Source organism: Odocoileus virginianus, chromosome 1 (assembly GCF_023699985.2).
Source record: "Odocoileus virginianus isolate 20LAN1187 ecotype Illinois chromosome 1, Ovbor_1.2, whole genome shotgun sequence".
Classification (NCBI taxonomy): domain Eukaryota; kingdom Metazoa; phylum Chordata; class Mammalia; order Artiodactyla; family Cervidae; genus Odocoileus; species Odocoileus virginianus.
The window spans coordinates 1,589,251-1,612,294 of record NC_069674.1 but is presented as its reverse complement, the minus strand read 5'-3'; the positions used below and the strand labels follow the sequence as shown (position 1 = coordinate 1,612,294).

The 23,044-nt window shown below is 39.8% G+C and overlaps 1 protein-coding gene and 1 non-coding gene across 9 annotated transcripts in view; one reads left to right on the top strand and one right to left on the bottom strand.

The window, feature by feature from the left end:
* LMBR1 (limb development membrane protein 1) overlaps nucleotides 1–23,044 on the bottom strand; it is a 131,549-nt gene that overhangs the window by 63,471 nt on the left and 45,034 nt on the right. The window contains exon 1 of one of the 8 annotated variants that reach the window (XM_070479528.1): nucleotides 20,738–20,821. The exons of the other annotated variants lie outside the window; for them this stretch is intronic. The gene's annotated coding sequence lies outside the window, so the exon portion shown is untranslated. Of the gene's footprint in view, nucleotides 1–20,737; nucleotides 20,822–23,044 lie in introns of those variants that run through there. 8 annotated transcript variants of the gene reach the window in all.
* TRNAK-UUU (transfer RNA lysine (anticodon UUU)) lies at nucleotides 11,305–11,377 on the top strand. The gene has a single exon. It is a non-coding gene; the product is annotated as a tRNA-Lys (tRNA).

Genomic DNA, 23,044 nt, shown 5'->3' with positions numbered 1-23,044 from the left:
AAGAGTCTGGAACCCGAAAGAATAACTTTTTTAAAATATCCAAGTTTGGTTTGAGACAGACAGTAGAACAGGCTTATTAAGAGCCCCAACCAGAGTAGCAGACCACGGGGCTCAAATCCTGTCTCCATCCCTGACCCACTGTGTGACCTTGGCCAAGCGCCTAAACCCCGCTGTGCCTCAGTTTCCTCCCTTGTAGAATGAGTTTATTAAAGACACCCCTATACCATGGCTGATTCATGTCAATGTATGACAAAACCCACTGAAATGTTTTGAAGTAATTAGCCTCCAACTAATAAAAATAGATGAAAAAAATAAATAAAATAAAGACACCCCTACCTCATGGGTGGTTATCAGGACTATACGAGTGAACGTGTGCAACATGCTGAGTGCAAAGTCTGGTGTCATGACTCAAAACTGTTGCCTCTGTGTTTGGAATCTCCAAGACTTAGGAACTCACCTATCACTCATGTTTCTCAATTAAATGGAGACCACCTTTCACTGCCAGCATGTTCCTCTTTTCCCATCTACCACGTAGAACCTACAAGAAACAAGCCTGACTTCCTTGCTATGTGAGCACCCAGTTCACCAGAGCTTCTTATCACATCCCCGGCCACCGGAGGACCCGAGAAGCTAACACCAAACCCTGTCTCCACTCTGCGGCTGCCCACGCATCTAACTGAACCTCTCATCTCTCGGGCCCACCTCTGAGACCTCACCTGGGGTAGTGGCCCCCTCAGTCCAGGACCTCCTCGTCTCCTGCCATCTCTCCACCCTCTAGCCTAGCTCTGGGTGTTCCTCCTCATCCTCTCGCCTCTTCTGAGCCTCCCAAGCCTTCCAACCAGTCTTGCTTTCACTGGTCTAAACCCCATAGTGAACTAGCACATTTTAGTGATAATTCAGTATCAATAATGTTCTAGTATTCCTGGCCCCTTTAACTTCCACCAGATCAGTTTAATTCTACCTGGAAGCTACAGCATTGATCAAGAAATTTATAGAATCAAGAGAAATTTTTGGTAATACCCTTCAAAGTGGGACCTCAATGTCATCCGGCAATCCTCATGCTGATCTGTGGCTAATAATTCCCTCAGAGACATGTAAATGTCTCCCTTGGCCTTGGTCCTAACCTCACACCCAGTATCCTTCTGTGACAGCTGACCTTACCTCTCCCTTACTGAGACACAGCTGGCGACCTGCACAGCCCCTTGGCTCCCTTCCCCTCGTCCTTCATTTCTGTCCCCATTCCTATGTCTTTCATTCTGTAAAGGAAAGTATCTCAGATCCCTTTTCTCTGATGGCACAATCTTCAGTGTTCAGCCTTTCACAAGCTGTATCAGGGCTTCTCAAATACTAACACGCGCAGATTTATTGAGGGGCTTGTTAATCCCTGCGTACCAGCCCCTGTGGCTCCTCGGTCCATTCTTGTGAAGGTGGTCCCCCAGACAGACTGCTCCCTTCTCTCCTGGATGATCCTGCCTCCTCACGTGGCCAACAACCCTCAAGTTTATACCTTTAGTCTAAATCACATCACAGAGGCCAAGGTCCATAATCTTAATCACCACCTCACCTTAGATACCTCACAGCAACTTTCAACTGAACCCTAAAATCAAACTCATCATTTTATCCCCTAAACCTGCTCCTACTCACTGTCACATACCTCAATAAATGGCACCATTATCCACTTTGTTGTTTTTGCCAGACACTCTGGAAACATCCGTGTCACCTCCTTCCTGCTGCACCCCACCCCACCCCTCCCCAACACACACACACACACATACACACACACACACACACACACACACAAACACCTGGACCCAGGTCCAGTCCAGCACAAAGTCCTTTCGATTCTCCCGTGTCACCTCCTTCCTTCCACACCCTACCCCACCCCAACACACACGCACACACACACAGCACACATGTGCGCACACACACACTCAATTCTCCTGTGTCACTTCCTTCCTCCTGCACCTCACCCCACCGCAACACACACACACACACACACACACACACACACACACACCTTGACCCCGGTCCAGTCCAGCACCAAGTCCTTTCGATTCTTCCATGTAATTACGACTCAAATTCATCCACCTCTTTCTACTGCCACAGCATCTGTCTGGATGACACCCCAGCCTCCTACCTACATCTTGGCCCAACATCTACACTCCTCTCTCCCTGACCTGCCGCCTATCTCGCATGGGGGTGTGTATCATCTCAAAATGCAAATCTGATCACTCCACACGTACTCACAACTTGCTAACCCGGGAAACAGATGCATTAATGTGACAACAAACAGTAAAGATCAAATCTCATGAGTGCCACTCTCCACCTAAGGTCCTGCACAGGTACATCCCTAAAGTTGGGCCTTGCTCTTCTTTCTGCTGTTTAAATAGTATGCAAAATAACTAGCGACACAAACAAACTGTTTACGGTTAAACAGCATGGAACAGCACTGCCCAGCAGCTGTTTCTGCGGTCGTGGAAGCGCACTACTCCGTGCTGTCCGATAGCACAGCTAGTAGCTGTATGTGCGCACTGAACGCCAGAACAACAGAATGCAGCTCCTGTGACGGAAGAGCTGACCTTTAATTTTACTGAGTTTCAGTATCTTAGACTCACATGGCCGCACACGGCTACTGGTTCACACACAGGGCAGAGCGACTGCTAATAATCTGCTTCTGACAAAACCTCATGCTCAGTACTCTCTGTACTCTCAAGTACTTTCTGGCCATTTTCCTAAATTTAACCTTGATATAAAATTCTCTGAACAAATCTCTCTGTGATTAACAATTATATGTGAAAGTTTTTCTTAAAAGAAACAAGCTATATTATTCTAAGAGGATGCTGTTTCTATTATACATATATGAATAAAATCAAGAAGAAGTGTCTGAAATGTACACTCACATGCTTAAGCAGCCAAATAAGAAACATTTAACCAGATAAACCTCTGCAGTCAAAGCACATGCACTCTTCAAAAATTGATTTCAAATTGATCACCATTTCTTTTCAAAGTAACAACTCATAAAAAGAAATTTTCTCATTTTCAGTTAATCTAAATTTTTTAAAAAGAGTAACTCAGGAATTACAGAAAAGGCTGCCACAGAGCAAGTCACTGAAATTACAGAGTATGATTATACTTGTTTATGAAATATTGAAGATGACTGATGTCATCAGAAAAAACTGTCATACTGACTTGATCCACTATGAGGCTAGGATAACTGTTTTCCTTTTGTTAATTTTATTCCCTTTTTATGATTAAATAGGATAAAATCAGCCTAATTTGAAATTAATTAAGTTTCACACTTATGAACTTTAGCAAAACCAATAGAAAAACATAACAAATCTGTTCATTAAATGCAATGTGGCACATTTTCTACCTTCAACAAAATCAGAATAGAGAGAAAGGGTGAAGGGGCTATAAATAATCAGACTTCATTTGTTCATTTAGCATCGACTGGCTCATGTCTCAAAAAAACACAAACTGTTATCATTACCTTTCTTTAGAACACTAAAATAGTGCAAAGCCTAAAGAGTACAGGCTTTGTGGCATGTAGTGTGTAGTTTTTTAAACTTTTGTGTGTGGTTCTGTTTGCAAAGAAATGAAAAGCATTGTGAGAGCTTTTATCACTACCATTAATCACCAGCAGGACAGCATATAAGCAAAAAACTATGCCTACTGCTCATTTTTCCATTAGGAGTCAGAATCAGGGGCTAGGACGCCCCCAGGGGAAGGTCCCTATCAACTTCATTCTTGCATACACTGAGCTAAAAGATGTGCCAGATGTCAGCATAACGGACTGAAACATCCTGCAATTGACAAAGCGGCAAACATTGTCAGAGTGGAAGCAGGTTCCCACTGTTCATCTTATAAAGTAAGAAATGTCTCCAGAATATAAGATCACAGAACTACTCATCATCAACAGTAACACTTGCTCACAGAATTCTGAACATTGTACTATGCCATACAGTACTAGGATTTCATGAACTTTGTAATATTTTTATAAATACTTGTCTAATCCAGCCCCAAAAAACATAAATCTCAGTTACCTTAATGAAATACCATCCCTTTTATTGAAATCATAGTATAATAAGTACTCAGTGTATTAGTAAAAAAGTAAAATAAAACTTCAAAACAAACTACTTTATTTCCACCAAGGAAACATTGTTTTTAAGAAAAGTAAGCTATATACTTAATTACTTTAGTTTCATACCAGTATTACTCTGGAAATTACAACTATCTCAACATTTAACAGTTTAAATCAGATTTAATAGGCTAGTAAAGGCTAAACACCAAATTTTGGTGCTGGTCAATTACACATTAAATGCTCTGTACTGAACATCAATGAAGTGAAAATCACAATATATTTACAAAAGCTCTAATAGTAAACTGATATGTTTCTATGGTGATGAACATTTAAACAAGATTTTGCATGAACATCTTGACCTCTTGGAAGGTATGTAAACACCACTTTATATACTATGTCTCCACCCATCAGGAAAGCCTGGGAAAAATTTCTACATTCACAGAACATTTAAAATAAATATCAAGCCATTGTTTCCATTTAACAAAAAGGGTCTCTTAGTAACATTAAGATAAGGTTTGCTCAGCATGACATCAAGACAGCACCAAGCATACACGCAGTCGTCTGGGTAAGATCGATAGAAGTACTAATAAAGAACAGAAAATAAAGGCAGGTATTAATTATTTTCAACCATGAAAAAACTACAAACAAGCATCCCTAGAGAGTCAAACATTTCCCCCTTTGCTCCCAAAGTAATCATTAAAAGGAGAGACAAAAAGAGTTTTGGTCCCAAGTCAAAGAAAATAGCTTTATGGAAAGCACTGTTAAAACTCCAGAATGAAATGCTTTTTAATGTTAATATTTTCTGCAGTTTATTATATATATACATATTTATTTAATGTAGTCATATAGTAGGAAAATTTAAAATGCTAAAACTCAAGGTATTGAGACTTGACTAAAAGGAAACATTTTAGGGTAAGTTAAAATAATAACACCAACATTGATAGTTCATTGAACTAAGATGTTCACTAGATTTAAATTAATGGGCAGAAATTCTCAGGATTTTAAACAAACAAAATCCTCCAGATTGCAAGTAAAATAAACAAATAGATACAGTGAATTTCCAACACGTAAATGAAAGAACTGAACTGTAAAAAGACTGCAGGGACTTTCCATCAAAATGTTTAAACATAACTTTAAATTGGGGAAAAAAACATTTCTCAGTACACTTTATCACACCAAAATAAACTAATGGTTGGCCAGAAAGGATTTTTTCTAATTCTAACTCTGATCTAATAATTCTTTAGTAAAACTTGACGGAAAAGAAGAGAAGGGGACTATTTGCAAAGCTCCTACTATGTAGTTGCTTTATATTTAATCACTGAGTATTCAAAATAAAGGCAAATTTATTATAAATGAAAAAGCTCACACCCAAAAAACAAAATAATCAGCCTACAGTCACTCTGTTCAAGGCCTATCAGAACTCTCTAATTCAGGTCTGTCAGCTTTTGAAGCCTGTGCTTTCTACCCTCAACACAAGACAGAAATAAGACCTAAAATACAAACTGATGGAAAGATAAGGTAGGGGGAGAAGGCTTAAAACACACTAACAGTTTTAGGCAACCTATAATTTTAGTAAAGAAACTAAAGCAAAATACACAAAAGCTTCTTTTACCAGAATACCAATTTTTTCAATTCCATTTCATGCTGAGCAAATGCTCAGCCCTTTAACACAACATTGTAGCCATTACCTTACTAGTCCTTTCATAAAACACCCAGGCACAAGTTTCAATACAAACAAACTGAAAGAAGGATTATTAGGTTTATTGTTATATTACATTAGTACAGTAAAATGTATAAGATACTAAAGGATACACTATAATATAAAAGCAATTCCACATAATAACTTAGGCAATAGTGTCATATTGCTTTTGTGGCAAAAAGTATACTTACACAAAAAGCACTAGGAATTCCAAGATACCACAGAAGAGCTATCCGTATGACACTGAACTAGGACTTACAGACTAGAGAGAAGTCAATGCCTGGCTTTGAAGCTTCAAGCTCTTGATAGCGGCTAATGCCAGTGATGACTAAGTTGAAGGCAGTGCTCATTGACCATCTGAAAATCCTAGGGCCCTTAAGAATGATGCTAAATCTACTCTGCCTGTGCTCTGTAAATGGGACAAGGCCTGGATGACAGCACATCTGTTGACAACATGCTTTACCGAACATTTTAAGCCCATTGTTGAGATCTACTGCTCAGATTACAGTGAAAGTGAAAGTGAAGTCACTCAGTCATGTCCAACTCTTTGCAATCACCAGGCTCCTCGGTCCATGGGATTCTCCAGGCAAGAATACTAGAGTGGGTTGCCATTTCCTTCTCCAGGGGATCTTCCCGACCCGGGGATCGAAGCTGGGTCTCCCACACTGCAGGCAGACGCTTTGCCCTCTGAGCCACCAGGGAGGATTCCTTTAAAAAATTACTGCTCATTGACAATGTGCCTGGTCACCTAAGAGCTCCAATCGAGATGTACAAAGAGATTCAAGTTGTTTCCATACCTGTGAACACAACATCCATTCCGCAGCCCATGGATCAAGGAGTTAATTTTTACTTTCAAGCCTTGCTATTTAAGAAATACACTTTGTAAAGCTTCGGCTGCCATAGATGATGATTCCTCTGATGATCTGGGCAAAATTATCTGAAAACCCTCTGGAAAGGACTCACCATTCTCAATGCCATTAATGATTCACGGGAAGAGGTCAAAACACCAGTATTAATAGGAGACTGGGAGAGGTTGGTTTTGACCTTCACAGATGACTCTGAGGAGCTCAAGACTTTACTGGAGGAAGCAACAGCAAATGTGGTGGAGACAGCAGGAGAACTAGAATTAGAAGTGGGGCCTCAGAATGTGAATGAATTAATGCAATCTCATGATTAACTTTCACAGAAAAGCACTGCCTCTTAGGGATGAGCAGGTAAAATGGTTTCTTGAGATGGAATCTATTCCTGGTGAAGATGCTGTGAGGACTGCTGAAATGACAACGGAATATTACATAAACTTAGTTAAGGAGGCAGCAGCAAGGTGTAAGAGGACTGAGTTCAATTTTGAAATAAGTCCTACTATGGGTCAAATGGTATCAAACAGCACTGCATGCTGCAGAGAAAGGAAGAGTCAATTAAGGTAGCAACCATGGCCATCTTGTTTTAAGAAACTGCCACAGCCACCCTCCTTCAGGAACCTCCCCCCTGATCAGCAGCCAACATCAAGGCAAGACCCTCCAGCAGCAAAAAGATACTGACTCACTAAAGACTCAGACGATGATTAGCATCTTTTTAGCAAAGAGTTGTTTTTAAATTATGTACACTGTTTTTCAGACACAATGCTATTCTTGCACATTTAATAGACTACAGTATAGTATAACCATAACTTTCATATGTCCTGGGAAGCCAAAAACTCATGTGACTCGCTTTACTGCAGTATTTACTCTATTGTGGTGGTCTGGAAACAAATTCACAGTGTCTCTGAGGCTGTCAGTCTGTACACGGTACAGGTTTGTCTATTAAATACCTTCGGATATTCTCCCAACTTAAAGGAACATCACCACAACCACTGTGCACCCATGTAGCCCTCTGAACCTTACATACCTGCAGCACCAACCTGGTCACCACCAATTTGACTCCTGTGCTCATCATTCACTTTTTTCGAAAAGGCAGAGAAACCAGAGATCACAGTGCCAACATCCATTGGATCACAGGAAAAGCAAGAGAATTCCAGAAAAGTATTATTTCTGCTTCACAGACTACACCAAAGCCTTTGACTGGGTGGATCACAACAAACTGTGGAAAATTCTTAAAGAGATGTGAATACCAGACCACTGTACCTGCCTCCTGAGAAATCTGTATGCAGGTCAAGAAGCAACAGTTAGAACCAGACATGGAACAACAGACTGGTTCAAAATTGGAAAAGGAGTACGTCAAGGCTGCTTATTTATATAACTGATATGAAAAGTACATCATGAGAAATGCCAGGTTAGATAAAGCACAAGCTGGAATCAAGATTGCCAGGAGAAATATCAATAACCTCAGATATGCAGATGACACTACCCTTACGGCAGAAAGCGAAGAGGAACTAAAGAGCCTCTTGATGAAAGTGAAAGAGGAGAGTCAAAAAGTTGGCTTAAAGCTCAACATTCAAAAAATAAAGATCATGGCTTCCAGTCCCATCACTTCATAGCAAATGGATGGGGCAATAATGGAAACAGTGGCTAGATTGAAGGCAGAAGGAGAAGGGGACGACAGAGGATGAGATGGCTGGATGGCATCACAGACTCAATGGACATGAGTGTGAGTAAACTATGGGAGATGGTGAAGGACAAGGAAGCCTGGCGTGCTGCAGTCCATGGGGCTGCAAAGAGTTGGACACAACTGAGCAACTGAACAAAAATGTGTAACATAAAATTTACCATTTTAACCATTTTTATAAGTGTACAGTTCTGTGACATTAAGTACATTTACAGAGTCATGCAACCATCACCACCATCCACCTCCAGAGCTTCTTATATGCTCAAACTCTGCACTCATTAAACCCTCACTCTCCATCTGACCCCAGCCCCAGCCCACCCACCATCTACTTTATGTCTCTATGAATCTGACTACACTAGGATGCACATATAAGTGAAATCATTAACAGTATTTGTCTTGTTGTGTCTGACTTTATGTCACTTAGCATAATGCTCTCAAGGTTTATCTGTGTTGTAGCATGTCAGAATCTCCTTCCGTGTTAAAGCTAATAACATTCCACTGCATGCACAAACCACAATTTATCTATTAATCCACTGATGGATATTGGGGCTGTTTCCAACTTTGGTTATCTATTTTAAATAATCCTTCCATGAAAATGGGGGTATATATGTATCTGTGGAGTCCTTGCTTTCAATTCTTTTGTGTACATACCCAGAACTGGAATATCTGGATCATATGATAATCAAATTTTTAATTTTTTAAATAACCACTATTTTCCACAGAGACTGTATCATTTTAGTCTGACTGACAGTGTACAAGAGTTTCAGTTCCTCAATATCCTCACCAATACTTGTTACGTCCTGATTTTTTTCCCTAGTAGCCAAATGGATGTGGAGAAGGATCTTCTTGTGGTTTTGATTTGCATTTCCCTAACGCCTAGTGATATTAGGGCCTTCTCATGTGCTTACTGGCCACTTGCACATCTTCTTCAAAGCAGTGTCTATTTAAGTCTAATGTTCCTTTTTAAGGATTTGATAGAGTAAGTTCCATCACCACATTCTTCAAATTTGTTTTGGCTATTGTTGGTTCTCTGCCTTCCATAGAATTGTACTATCTCCTTGTCACGTGCTATAAGATAACCTTAAAATTTTTATTAGAGTTGTATTGACTCTAAAAAAAAAACACCTGAAAACTGGTATTGTTATCAAATAAAGAAATTCATAAACATAAAAAAACTACCCATTTACCTAGGTTTCTTTAACATCTTTCAATATGATTTTTTCTTTCCATATATTATTTCAACAAGTTTTTAAAAATCATTTGTTGGGTTTACTTCAACATACCTTAGTCGTTCTTACTATATAAAAGATATCTGTAATCAGATTTTATGTTTGTTGCTTTTATTGATTTTTCTGTATTAATCCTATATCCAGCTTCCTTGCTAAATTTTCTTATTTGAATTATAATTTCTCTTTAGATTCTACAAGATTTTTCAAAAGACAATGTCATCTGTTAATCAAGACTATTTTGTTCGTTCCTTTCAATTCTTCCTTTTCTGGCCTAACTGTGGCTGGTAAAGAACTCTACTACAGTGCTGTCTGTTACTAGAGATAAAAGTACTCAAGACAGTTCTAACTATAAAGTAAATGCTTTTAACACTTCACTACCAAGAAGTGCCAGTTGCGGGATTAGGGTAGACACCCACTATCAGGTTAGTGATACTGTTCCCCCAGCTCTTGGTCCGCTTCTTAACCACGATGGTCATCCATTTCATGGATGTGTTCTGTGTCTCTTCTGAGGTGCTCACTTGATTCTCTGTCTCATTTACTCTCCTAATAGGAATTACAGTCACAAACTTTCCAGTGTTAAACCTACCTTGATACCTGAAAAAATTTTTTTGAATGATGATCTTTTGTGTACATAGTTGGATTCAGCTTAATATTTCCTGATTCATAAGAATTCATGAATAAGAATAGCTATAATGTTCCTTTTTCATACTAACCGTGTCTGCTTTCAGCATCAAGATTATACTAGTTCCATAAAATACAACTGTGCATGTTCCATCTTCAGATCGCTGGACAAATTTGATGCAATTATAGTTATCCATTTTTTAAAGTCTGCAGAAACATCCTGGAAACTGTCTTGACTTTTTTTTTTCATCAGAATGACTTAACAGAACTTTCATTTCTGGCAATACTGAGAACAAGGTATCCTTAATTCCCCTTGCCAAGACAAGTCTAAACTGCTACATCAAATATTTTCAAATCTCTCTGAAATCTTCTTTTTGTCTATTAACTCTGAGGAATACATCAAATTTGGTACCTCTCACAATGCTGACTTTTCCCAGTTGTCTGGTCACCTTCTGAGTCCCTGCTCATCTTTAATACACAACTTTTTGTCCTGCTGCTTCTTCCTTTACCACCTCCTGCCTCTGGTGACGCTGGGTCTGACAGTGACTGGGTGACGCCTCTCGGGACCCTGTGCCCTGGTGGGCCTGTAAGCGTTTATCGGATGCTCAGCCCCCAGGACCACAGGCTTTGTGTACGTGTTCCTGGAGCTCGCTGGCGGCAGCTCCTCTCTGAGCACCCTGACCTTCCTGTTCTTCACATCCTTTAGCACATGGTTTTAATTTCTGTTAAAACCAGGTCCAAGAAGAATTTGAGGAACACACATACTTGGATATCCAGAAATATTAAAATCAACCTGCTAACAGATGCAAAACTGGGTAACATCCTGTGGGACAATAAAATGGAATGCTGGGTGCTATCTTTTGCACCGGGAAGACATCACTTGTAGTCTCCATCAGACAAATTAATTTGCATCGGGCCCAGCTTCCTCCAGCTTCACTCTAACCCTAAGGAGATGAAACACAGCCAGGTCAACAGAACGCCAGCCAAGGGGCACACCCCTGCAGGGTCACACAGTCCCCAGCACCCACTGGCAACACCCAGGGTCTCCTCCGTCCATTTCCAAGTCTTGGACAATCTTCCCTGGCACTAGAAAATTTACGTACACAAAATGATTTATTAAAATAAGGACATAAGCCTGGGTAGCTCAGCTGGTAGAGCATCAGACTTTTAATCTGAGGGTCCAGGGGTCAAGTCCCTGTCCAGGCACCAAAAAATAATTAAAATAAGGACATAAAATATATGCACACACTAATTATGATTACACAATAATCCAAGTACAAATGTTGAAAGATAACTTGGAACGATATAAAATACAACATGGGGTTAACTGGCTTTTTCTAAACTTGTTTAAATTATAATTAAAATATTAATGAAAAACAGATAGAAGTCAAGATATACAGGAGAATCAACCAAATTCATCAACCTTGTGAATATGCTTCATGCAACCAAATAAGAACCAGGAAAATGAAACATTAAAGATCCTAGAATATAGATACATTTAGGAAAGGTTTATATACATTTGCAGAAATCATCTTGGAATCCTGAGAAGGAATTTCTAAACACTAGATTGGAAAAGATCTTCTTTAAGCAACTTTAAGGTCACGAGGTCCTAAAGGTCCTAAAGGAAATCAACCTTGAATATTCACTGGAAGGACTGATGCTGAAGCTTAAGTTCCAATACTTTGGCCATCTGATGTGAAGAGCTGACTCATTGGAAAAGACCCTGATGCTGGGAAAGATTGAAGGCAGGAGGAGAAGGGGAGGACAGAGGGTGAGATGGTTGGATGGCATCACCGACCCAATGGACATGAGTTTGAGCAAGCTCTGGGAGTTGGTGATGGACAGGGAAGCCTGGTGTGCTGCAGTCCATGGGGTCGCAAAGACTCGGACACAACTGAGCGACTAAACAATAAGGTCATGAGAGGCCAAAACAGCTATAAAGCTAAAGAGGAGAGGCCAAAAGAAAAGACTGTGCCACACACTTGCTGATGGAATCAGAGCCAATCCAAGCAGAGACCACAGCACCTCCGAGGTCTGGAAAAATGAAGAAAGAATGCCCCAAAATTAACAAATAGTAACTGAGTTTTAGATGAAGGGTCTGTAAAGCTAATAGGTAGAGAGAGGAATCAGGGACATCAATTCAAGATGACAGTTAACAAACACATACATTTTTTACCACAGAAAACAGGAAAAACATGTAATAAATAAATAATAAGTCGGTTGTACTGTCCCCAGTAGCAGCAATAGTACCTAGCATACAAAAAGTGGTCAATGGGAATTAACTAAATGAACTAATAATGCTAGAAGACAAGAGTGCCATCAGCAGAGTAGCAATGTTGAGAAAACCCTAAATGATAGAAAGCAAATGGGATCAAATCCATAGAGAATGTCCAGAGGAAATTATTAAAAAATAGAATGAAAATAAGAAGAGAATAGTGATTCTAGGTAATACAAGCTGCAAAAAGTCCAAAAATGTATGTAATTATAAGTAAGATTTAAATATTAATATTAAAAAATAATAGGTAATGTAATATTACTATGTACATTTCTTTAGAATAACTGAGTAACAGAAAATTTATTTAGATTCACTTTTTAATCACCTCACAAAATTAACTACAGATAGATTTAAATATTAGATCTCTGTAAAAACTCACAGAAAAGATAGCTAAAACAGAATAGACTATATTACTCATCCTTGGCTTTGAAGGAATAATAACACTTTAATAACTTAAACCAAAATCAAATTACTAAGAAAATGTAAGTTTAAAATGGAAAAAAGTGAGGATAAAATGAAATCAGGTTTTGTTGACCTAGTTTTATGTTTGTTGTCAAGTAGTAAAGAATCTGCCTGACAAAGAAGGAGAGGCAGGAGATGTGGGTTCAATCCCTGAGTCAGGAAGACCCCCTGGAGGAGGGCAGGGCAGCCCACTCCAGTACTCTTGCCTGGAGAATCCCATGGACAGAGGAGACTGGCAGACTATTGCCCATGGGGTCACGAAGAGTCAAACATGACTGAGCACACATACACACACTACCTGAGTTTTCTCATACAATTAACTGAAAGGCAATACCCCTTGTTACTAATAGGACCAGCTCAAAATTTTGTATGTTTTACGAATCTTAAAGTACATTAAATAAACTTTCTAATGTTTTAGAAACCAACATTAATTATATATTTGTAAACACTTAAAATTAAATTTTAATTACACATTATGCTAAGATGATATTATACCTCAGGCTGGGTGATAAAGTGACATCAGTTCAGTTCAGTTGCTCAGTCACATCCAACTCTGCAACCACATGGACTGCAGCTCGCCAGGCTCCCCTGTCCATCACCAGCTCCCAGAGCTTACTCAAACTGATGTCCATCAAGTCGGTGATGCCATCCAATCATCTCATCCTCTGTCATCCCCTTTTCCTCCTGCTTCAATCTTTCCCAGCATCAGGGTCTTTTCCAATGAGCCAGTTCATTGAATCAGGTGGCCAAAGTATTGGAGCTTCAGCATCAATCCTTTCAATGAATATTCAGGACTGATTTCTTTTAGGACTGACTAGTTTGTTCTCCTTGCAGTCCAAGGGACTCTCAAGAGTCTTCAACACCACAGTTCAACAAAAGAATCAATTCTTCGGCATTCAGCTTTCTTTATGGTCCAACTCTCACAGCCATACATGACAACTAGAAAAATCATAGCTTTGACTAGACGGACCTTTTTCGGTTAATGTCATGTCTCTGCTTTTTAATATGCTGTCTAGGTTTGTCACAGCTTTTCTTCAAAGGAGCAAGCATCTTTTAATTTCATGGCTGCAGTCACCATCTGCAGTGATTCTGAAGCCCAAGAAAATAAAGTCTGTCACAGTTTCCATTGTTTCCCCATCTATTTGCAATGAAGTGATGGGACCGGATGCCATGATCTTAGTTTTTTGATAGCTGATAATTGATAAAATGTTGAAAATGATACATAATACTCTGAAAAAAACTGTTAGGCTAATTTCTTGGCTTGGCATCCCTCAACAATATAGGTAGTAATATAAAACCCCAACTCCTGTGAGGTAGAGGCCTGTGGACTCTCAGGGAAGACTTCTGCTCAGAAAGGCTGACAGACATTCCCTTTGAGAGAGAGAGAGAGAGAATGTGCGTGTGTGTGTGTAAAAGTCTGCCCTTTTGCTGAGGGCTTTCAGTGGAGCTTGTTTCAGCTTCTGCTCAGAGCTAAGGCTGACAGACATTCCCTTTGAGAGAGAGAGAGAAGTGTGTGTGTGTGTGTGTGTGTGTGTGTGTGCGCGCGAGCGCGCGCACACGCGCGCATCTGTGTCTCTGTGTCTGTGTCTGTGCGTGTGTGTAAAAGTCTGCCCTTTTGCTGAGAGCTTTCAGTGGAGCTTGTTTTAGCTCCCAGCCTGAATGTCCTGTACCACCTGTAACTACCTCCCTCCCCTGATACGATATCACTTCTTCAGTTACCGTTTAAGTTTTCTTGTGCCTGTTTGATTTTGGTCCTTGGAGATTTTATGGAAGTGAGTTACAGACACAGTATTATTTTAAAAACAATGCTAGAAGGCAATGTGGAAGTTACTTTGTGGGAGACTGAAACTGGAAGCAGAAAACACAGATGGACAGTGGCTTAAATAATCCAACTAAAAAATGATGAAGGCTGAACTAAGGTAGTAACAGAAAGAGGTAAGAATCTTATTCAGGATACTGAAAGTATATTTTAAAGTTATACAATGCAGCAAGTTTTTATCACAACCTAAGGTACTTCATTAAATTTCTTCTAAAAAATCAGAAATATCATTTAATACTAGGTCTTTAAGAAAGAATCAAAAATCATTAAGAGACAAAATTTTCTGATACTCCAAAAAGGACTTTTTTAAAAATTTAAGTCTTCCACAAGTCTGTTTAAAACCAGACTGCTTAAAATTTAATACTTGTTAATTAACAAGAGGAACATTAATATCAAGTAATCCCAGTAAAATATCAAAGTATAAAAGCAATTAAATCCAACAGTATAAAATAACTTAGAATTTCTTCTTTGTGTTTCAAGAAAAATAATAAGAAATGTTTCCTTTAAATTGACCATTTCAGTACATTTAATTCTTTTTCTGCTGTTGATATATACCTATTTTTTTGTTTTTGTCTACTCATCTTATTTTTAATGACTAAAAGAACACACATTTATTTCTTAACAGTTCAACTACTTTCAAAGTCAATCAGTCTGTAATAATAGTTATGAGCTTGTCTTTCTAGATGAGAATTTCCTTTCCTTACCAGAAAGTGTGCAAACCAATAAATTTTCTAGTATAACTATTAATGACTTAAGTTTTAAAGAAAAGTAGATATACTACAACCTAATATATTACTTCATGTCAAAATCATCAAACAATGCTATTGCTTTGGACGTGTCTGAACACACAACTTTAATTCTAGTACAAGTGGACCAAATAAACGGGCTGTAAAGCGATGGTCTCGAGTCCCGCTGTGCATTGTGCACATTTCATAGGGATCGCAAGATTTCACTATGGCAGGCTAAATAAATGACTTTACAGACAAAGTGTTGCTCAGTCGTGTCTGACTCTTTGCAACCCCATGGACTGCAGCCCGCCAGGCTCCTCTATGGAATTCTCCAGGCAAGAATACTGGAGTGGGCTGCCATGCCCTCCCCTCCAGGGGATCTTCCTGACCCAGGGATCGAACCCAGGTCTCCTGCACTGCAGGAAGATTTTTTATCACCTGAGCCACCAGGGAAGCCCAAATAAATATCAGTTTAACTGCCAAAAAAGAATAGAATATTTTAACAATCCTAACTCTAGCTGCTTGGGTGAGCTCTCGTCCTACAGACCTAATTATGCTAAGACGCTCTCTAGTCGCATTAAATCTGACATTTAATTTTACTTTCAAATAAAATTCACTACAACCAAGGGTAGGCAGTTTTCAACTTCCCCAAAAAAAGTTTTAGAAAAGAAACTCTAATTGATGATAATGATTATTCCTATAAAACTGTTTTATGTATATCAGAAGTACTAGGGCCAGTTTAATTAAAAGTATAATTAGTTTAAAATCTGAACCTGGTGATTTTTTATTTCCTCCGTACCAAAACTTCTCAATTAACAGATTATGAGACATTAGTTGGTAATTTAGTTATCATGTAAAATAAAGTTTAAAATTCAGTTACCTATTAAATATGATACTTTTTTTATGACCTACACTGTTACAAGATAAAACCATTTCTATTTCAAAAAGTAAATAAAGCTGTGTCGATGCCACTCTAACTTCTTATATCATTTGCTATCATGTATGAAGTAATCCCACACAAATCTTCCTGATGCTTCATCATTAACTTGCTCACAGTTGGTACCTTTAAGCCTCTGATAATAAATGCCACTTCTATCTGCATCTCAGTGCTTTACACACGCATTGGGTGAAGTACCTGGAGGACGAGGTCAGTCTACAGTCCATTGTACAGACGGACACACTAAGAATTCAGCCTGGACTTTCAGGTCAGTAAAGAAGACTCAGGAGTTAAGTCTGGGTCTTCTGAATGCCAGAGCTTATAGTGTTGCCACTGTACTACTAGGCAAATAAAGAGAAAATCTGGCCATACAGTAGAAATCTCTCCTCTTCTGATAACTGGAAAGTATCCCATTATTACAAAGTGTGCAAGAGTGAGCAATGTGCTCTAAATGCGCAGCTGCTCTGTAACAGGAACTGATACTGTTACTGACATCATGATTTAGTTGCCTCCATCGTGCAACTGTACTGAGTGATGAAATTAACACCATCCCATTAACTAAATGATTTTTAATTCAAAACAGTTTTAAACTCAAATAAGTTTTAAATAAATACAAACTTTTCTTCAAAATACGTTTATACGTCTTTCTCTGAGACCCTGTATGTCAAGCTCCAATGTCTGAAATGCTCCGTTTATATTATTATAACCACATCTTTTACAGTAGAGTCACAATGCCAAAAGAAGCCCTGTACATAACAACACTAGCAGAACAAATGTTTTGAGAATAATCATTCTTATCCATATTGTTTCCACAGAAAAAATTAGACCCTCAACTAAAGGAAGGTAGAGGAATTCTTTTAATAAATTACTGATTTTTTTTTTTCTTGAAGGTGTTGGCAAAATCAAATTAACACATAACAATAGCTAGTGAGATATGACTCCATTTTCTGTAATAAACACCAAGATCAAAACGAGACCCAAGGTAAATTTCCTTGAAAGGTCCTCAGCAGGAGTTTCCCTTTTTGCATGTGATTTCCTCTCACCCACAAAAACCAGGCCAAATATGCGCATGTGCCACTAACACTAAGCAGCACTTCCTTAATCACTCATTTCCAACAATTTATGGATGATCAGTGGCAAAAACGAGCAAAAATAATGAAAGAATGCAATGGACTTCCTACTCATTTCTGTGTCTTTTTAAGATGGAGGCCTGATACAAATTAGCCACTGGGGGGAAAAAGTCATCTGGTCATAAAATACAGTACAAGGTCACTTTTATGTAAGTTTGCCAAAAGGGACATAAACCAGGACAATTTCAAACTGTGACACAGGATAGAAACATATTAAAGCGATGTCTGTTCCTCCTCTATTGTGCTGTCACGGTGCTCAGCTTTATGGACCTTGCAAGCACTGGCACCCAGCTCTTCGCTTCCACCTGGCCAGTCTAATTAATTAAGAAAGGAAGTTACCTCAGATTTTGTCCTTTCTGCTTTTATTATCAAGCACTTTGTTTGAAGTTCGAGGAGTTAACCTCTTAATCCTACAGACCGTGTGCTATGTTCTGGACATTTGGGGATGTCTGGATGGCTTTGGTAATTGGTCAGGATGTTGCTGTCACTTATGTTAAATTTTATGCCACGACTTCAAATCAAAGATAGGCATTAATGTGAGGCACAGTATAAAGTTACTCCCAGAAACATCTTTGGTTCATGAAATAATCTGTCATCGAAGAAATTTTTTTTTTTACTTTCACTAAGTTGTTAAATTTTTTTCCTCATGACACTTTATTTTCCTTATGACATTTTAATTCAAAGTAAAATGTTAACATACAATAAGAAAAACAAGCATATTCCTAATTCCCATTTAAACCCTGGCTAGAGATTAGACCAGTTGACTATGGAATCGAAAAACATCTTCTGACATCATCTGAAATAATCCAGAGTTCCCTCAGAGGCAGCGTGGGGAGAGAGAGTTACACAGGTGACCTGAGTATGATAGGAACAGGAGTGCAGGCAGCCGCGAGACCCTCACACTCTGGTGTATGACTGAGCCACCAAGACAAAAACTGTGGGAAAACATCTCTACCATAAAACAAAAACAGAACCCACCAGACACAACCTCTTCATCAGAGCTGAAACATAAGATGCAAGCACACACAGGGCAGGTTCAAATACACATGAACACAGGTAATGCTCACTACAGTTCAGATAGGTGACTGAAAAATAATCTAAATACACATGAACACAGGTAATGCTCACTACAGTTCAGATAGGTGACTGAAAAATAATCTAAATACACATGAACACAGGTAATGCTCACTACAGTACAGACAGGTGACTGCAAAATAATCTCAATTAGATTAATATTTAACTAACAGAATTCCAAGGTAAAAGTTACCTTCTTACAAAAACAAAACAAAAAAACCTGCTTTATCAAAACCACTTATATTGTCCTACCCTTGAGAATTATAAAGAAGGGAAATAGCTAGGAGATGGGCCCAATAAAAAAGAAACATAGGCCAAGGCCAGGAGAGAGAAGAAAGGTGATTTAAGGCCCTTAAAAGGACATGGTCAACCCCCCAGGCCTAAAATGTCCTGTTTGAATTAACATAGTGGTTTAATTAAAAACTAAGTAGAGAATTCTGCTTAATTTGATTCTCAATTCGAGCTCTGCATCCGCCGTGGCTAGTGGCCAATTTCCGCATCTCGGCACGATATGCAAGGGGCCGCTTTAAAATCGACTGCCCAGGGGAATCAATGGGAGTTTGGCGGGGCCATGTGCCATTCAAGGCTCCACCAGACTCCGACGCAGTAAAACAGCACCAGGAGGGAGGCTGCAGGGAAAAAGGTAAACTTCACTTAACCATATTACAAGTCTGTCACTACTCCAATTATTGTGCTGAATCTACCAATTACGGTGCTTTCTAAAGCTCTCCTCAAGGTCGCCCTGGAAGTAGATGTGTCAAATGCAACCAATGAACAAAGCGCTTTAAAGGGATCCATGTCAAATGTCAGCAACCCACCCCCTTCATCAGAGCAGTGGAGTTCCTCACCGTGGTACAACCTATGGTAATACCACCTGTGGACAGCACTGGAGATCTTACCAAACATTGTTCAGAATCTGTGCAGTAAATACAAATGGTCATATATAACAGGATGGCACAATACTGCAAGCACAAACATACCTAACACATTTAGACCGAAACAGATAATAGACCCCTGAAACTTCCATGTAACTGGAAAAGGTAAATATTGTGAATAACATTCCATGATTACTCAGACTTTAAAGCTCTCTAAACATTTCTAATAAGGTATAGATGCACATTGTTTTTAAATTTTACTGAAATATATTTGATTTACACTGTTGTATTAATTTCTGCTGTAGAGCAAAGTGACTCAGTTATACATATATATATTCTTTTTCAAATTCCTCTCATTAGGTTTATCACAGAATATTGAGTATAGTTCCTTGTAGCTGTACCTTCTCTTAGGCAGTTTTGATTCTGCTTCAGTACATGCCATTTCAAAATGGCAAAAATAATGTGGAATCATAAAATGGCCTAATAACATGTGGATAATTAAGAGCTGACTGCTGTATTTCATTGCTTCCTAATGATCTATGCAAGTAACACTGATGTTTTCTAGAATATTTAACAGTTAAATGCACGAAGCTCTAAGATAGTGACAATAATCCCTAATATTTACTGAGTTCAATCCTGGGTTATGTGTTTCACGTGGACAATCACTTCTCACTCAGTCTTCCAAATGGAACAGTGAGGTAACTATCATTACTAGACCCACTCTACAGAAAGAAAACCTGAGGTGTAGATGATGTAACCAGCCCAGGCAGCCTGACACTAAAGACAGACTCTCCCACCACAGTCCTGCAATCTCTCTTCCACACCCCCACCGCCAGCACACTAAGAGGAGAATTATCCTACCACTTCTCCTCCAAGCCAGAACCCCACCTTCCTCCTTCCTTCAGCAGCATTTATTAAAGACCACACACTTTAATTTGGTTTCTACAACTCCCATTCATCCCCCAGCTACCAGAGTCTCATAAATGGGAACCATCCTGAGCTCTGTTCCCCCCGCCCCTTTTAATCCTTGGCTGTGTCTGGGAATTAACTGGATGGGTCACGCCCACTGCATCCTACAATCACTGGGCACATTAGTCCCTTTGGAGACCATGAAATGTAGCTGGTGGCTGGAGAGACTCTGAGGAGACATACTCAGAAATGCACTCAAAAAAGGCATTCTTTTAATCATGAACAAAGAGACTAGAAGTAAAAAAACTGGAAGGAAGAACTGCTGTGTAATTGTAGATGCAAAATATCTTTACTTACCTTCTGATACCTCTCCTCAAGCTGTCTCCCCTCTGACCTCGGTGGACAAGGGGGAACAGGAGAATAGTAACTCCTCACTGGGTTTTTGCGTCAACTGTTTTTAATTCTAGAGATGGTGCTAACTCTGCTCCGACAGATTTAGCCAAGTCCCTTTTCCAGTTGGTTAGTTCACAAGAAGGGAGGAAAATGATCTGGATGCAAGAGGTTTGTCCATATTGCACACTGCTTTTAAAATAATCTATTTAACTAATAACCAGATTTTTACATAAAGCATAACCTAGGGAGCATACCCTTAATCTCCAAATATGAAAATACATTTATAACACTGAGCTTTACGTAGTTTCTGCACTTGATAAGATTATTCATGAGACAGACAGGGAGCGGGGGTGGGGAACTCTGCGTGTTTGAAGCAAGCATTGACAAGGCCGTTTCAGTGACTCTGTTTGAGAGTCAGGGGCATGACTGATTCGGGGCGGTGACGTCCCCACCAGAGCACTCTGCATGTGCACTGCATACACTCCTTCCCCAGGGATGTATGCTGACATTCTGATGCACGCATTTATCTCTAAACATGCTTAAGCAGAACAGTAGATGCAGAAGTCTCATCAGCAATCCTGTGCCAACTCCCTGGTGTCTATAGCATAAAACCCAGACTATGTGGCAGAGGACTCGGGCCTCAGGGTCTGATCCTGACCAGTGCTCTGTCTCCGTTCTCCACTCTGAGCTAAGCATCGGCCACTACTTCAGTTCAGACAGTGTCTCTGCCTTTGCTCAAGCCTGGATGCTCACCTGCAATTCTCAGCTCAAGGGCAGGACAGCTCCTCCCTGAAGTCTTCCCGACTCTCTAGGCAAACCGAGACACCCCTCCCCGAGCAGCCTGCCATGTAAAAGCTCCTCCAGCACCTCTGACTTCTCCCTGTGTAAGCCCCTTGACGGCGAGATCGCTGTCTTTTCCTTCCTGTACCCAGCAAGCCCCTCTTAACAGCACAGGAATCACTGCTCAGTGAGGGCCTAGTAAGACTCTGCCAAGTGAACGACCGCCCATCAAAGGGCCCCCACATTCCACACAGCTTGCTTCCTCAGGTGTCTCCGATGACCTCTTTCCTCTCCGTGACCACGTTCTTTCCCTGCGTCCCCTGTGACGTTCTGTTCTACGTTCCAGCCTCTGAGAGCTCTGTCTTTCGGTCTCCAGACCACATCCGCTCTGTCCACTTCTACCTGCCACACCCCTGCAGAGCACCCCTGCCGCCTTGCAGCACGCCTCTGCCCCTGGGCCCCTGGGCCCCTGGCCGGCCACCGCCCAGCAGGCACCCTGCTAGCTGTTCCTGTGCTCCCCACGGTGCTGACCTGGGAAGAACTGCACACTCTGGGAAGGTAAGAAGCACGCCCTGGGTCTTAGTTTGAGTTCTGCAGTAGTAGATATGAGGTTCTTAGACAATTTAGTAACATTAATACCATTTGATATAAAAAGAGTTTGAAGTAAATCCCTTTCAACAGCAAAACTTTCTATAATTCTTCAAGAAACTTATTTTTTTTATTTTTTAATTGTTATGTTTTTTATTTGTTTAAACTGAAACTACAAGTTGTTCCCATTACATGGATGACTTAAATAATTTACATATATCATTATAAAAAACAAATCAAATATATAAAAGCCAGTGTTCTTAATGCAGGTTTGACCACCATACACAACCACCCACTCTGATCTCAGTAGATTTACCAAATATGAAACCAACCATATACCACAGTATGAATACGAATAACTCTAACTAAAAGTTAAAAAGCTGTAATATGTCTATAAACTATAACGCTAGACCTCATTTCATCAAGTTTTAAAAGTCACTCAAAAAGTATTAACTACCGAAATCCTTCCATTATATTCCAAGCTTTTACAGCAAAGAACTCCACAAGCTATAAATGGAGATGTTGTTCCCTTCACTTTAAAACGTCCTACTATTCAAGGACAGAGGGAGTGACTCCTCTTACAGGTCTGGATTAGCTGTCTAAGATGCTCTGGCAGTCTGCTCTCTGCCCACTTTTCAGCCTCCCACACTCATCTCGCAGTAAGTCACGGATACTGGGAACCTGACAATCCAGGGCAGCCTGGTAACATGCTGCCCTCCTGCAAACACTGGGTGTGAAACCACTTCTACATCAAGATACAGCTTCATGTCACGCTTTACACTAAATGACAGTATCTAGGGAAAGAACCATAGCTGTTGTATCAGGCTTATTCATTCTACAAAAGAACACTCCACCCACTCTGCACATACTATCAAAAGCATTCAAAGGTCAAACGATGACTTC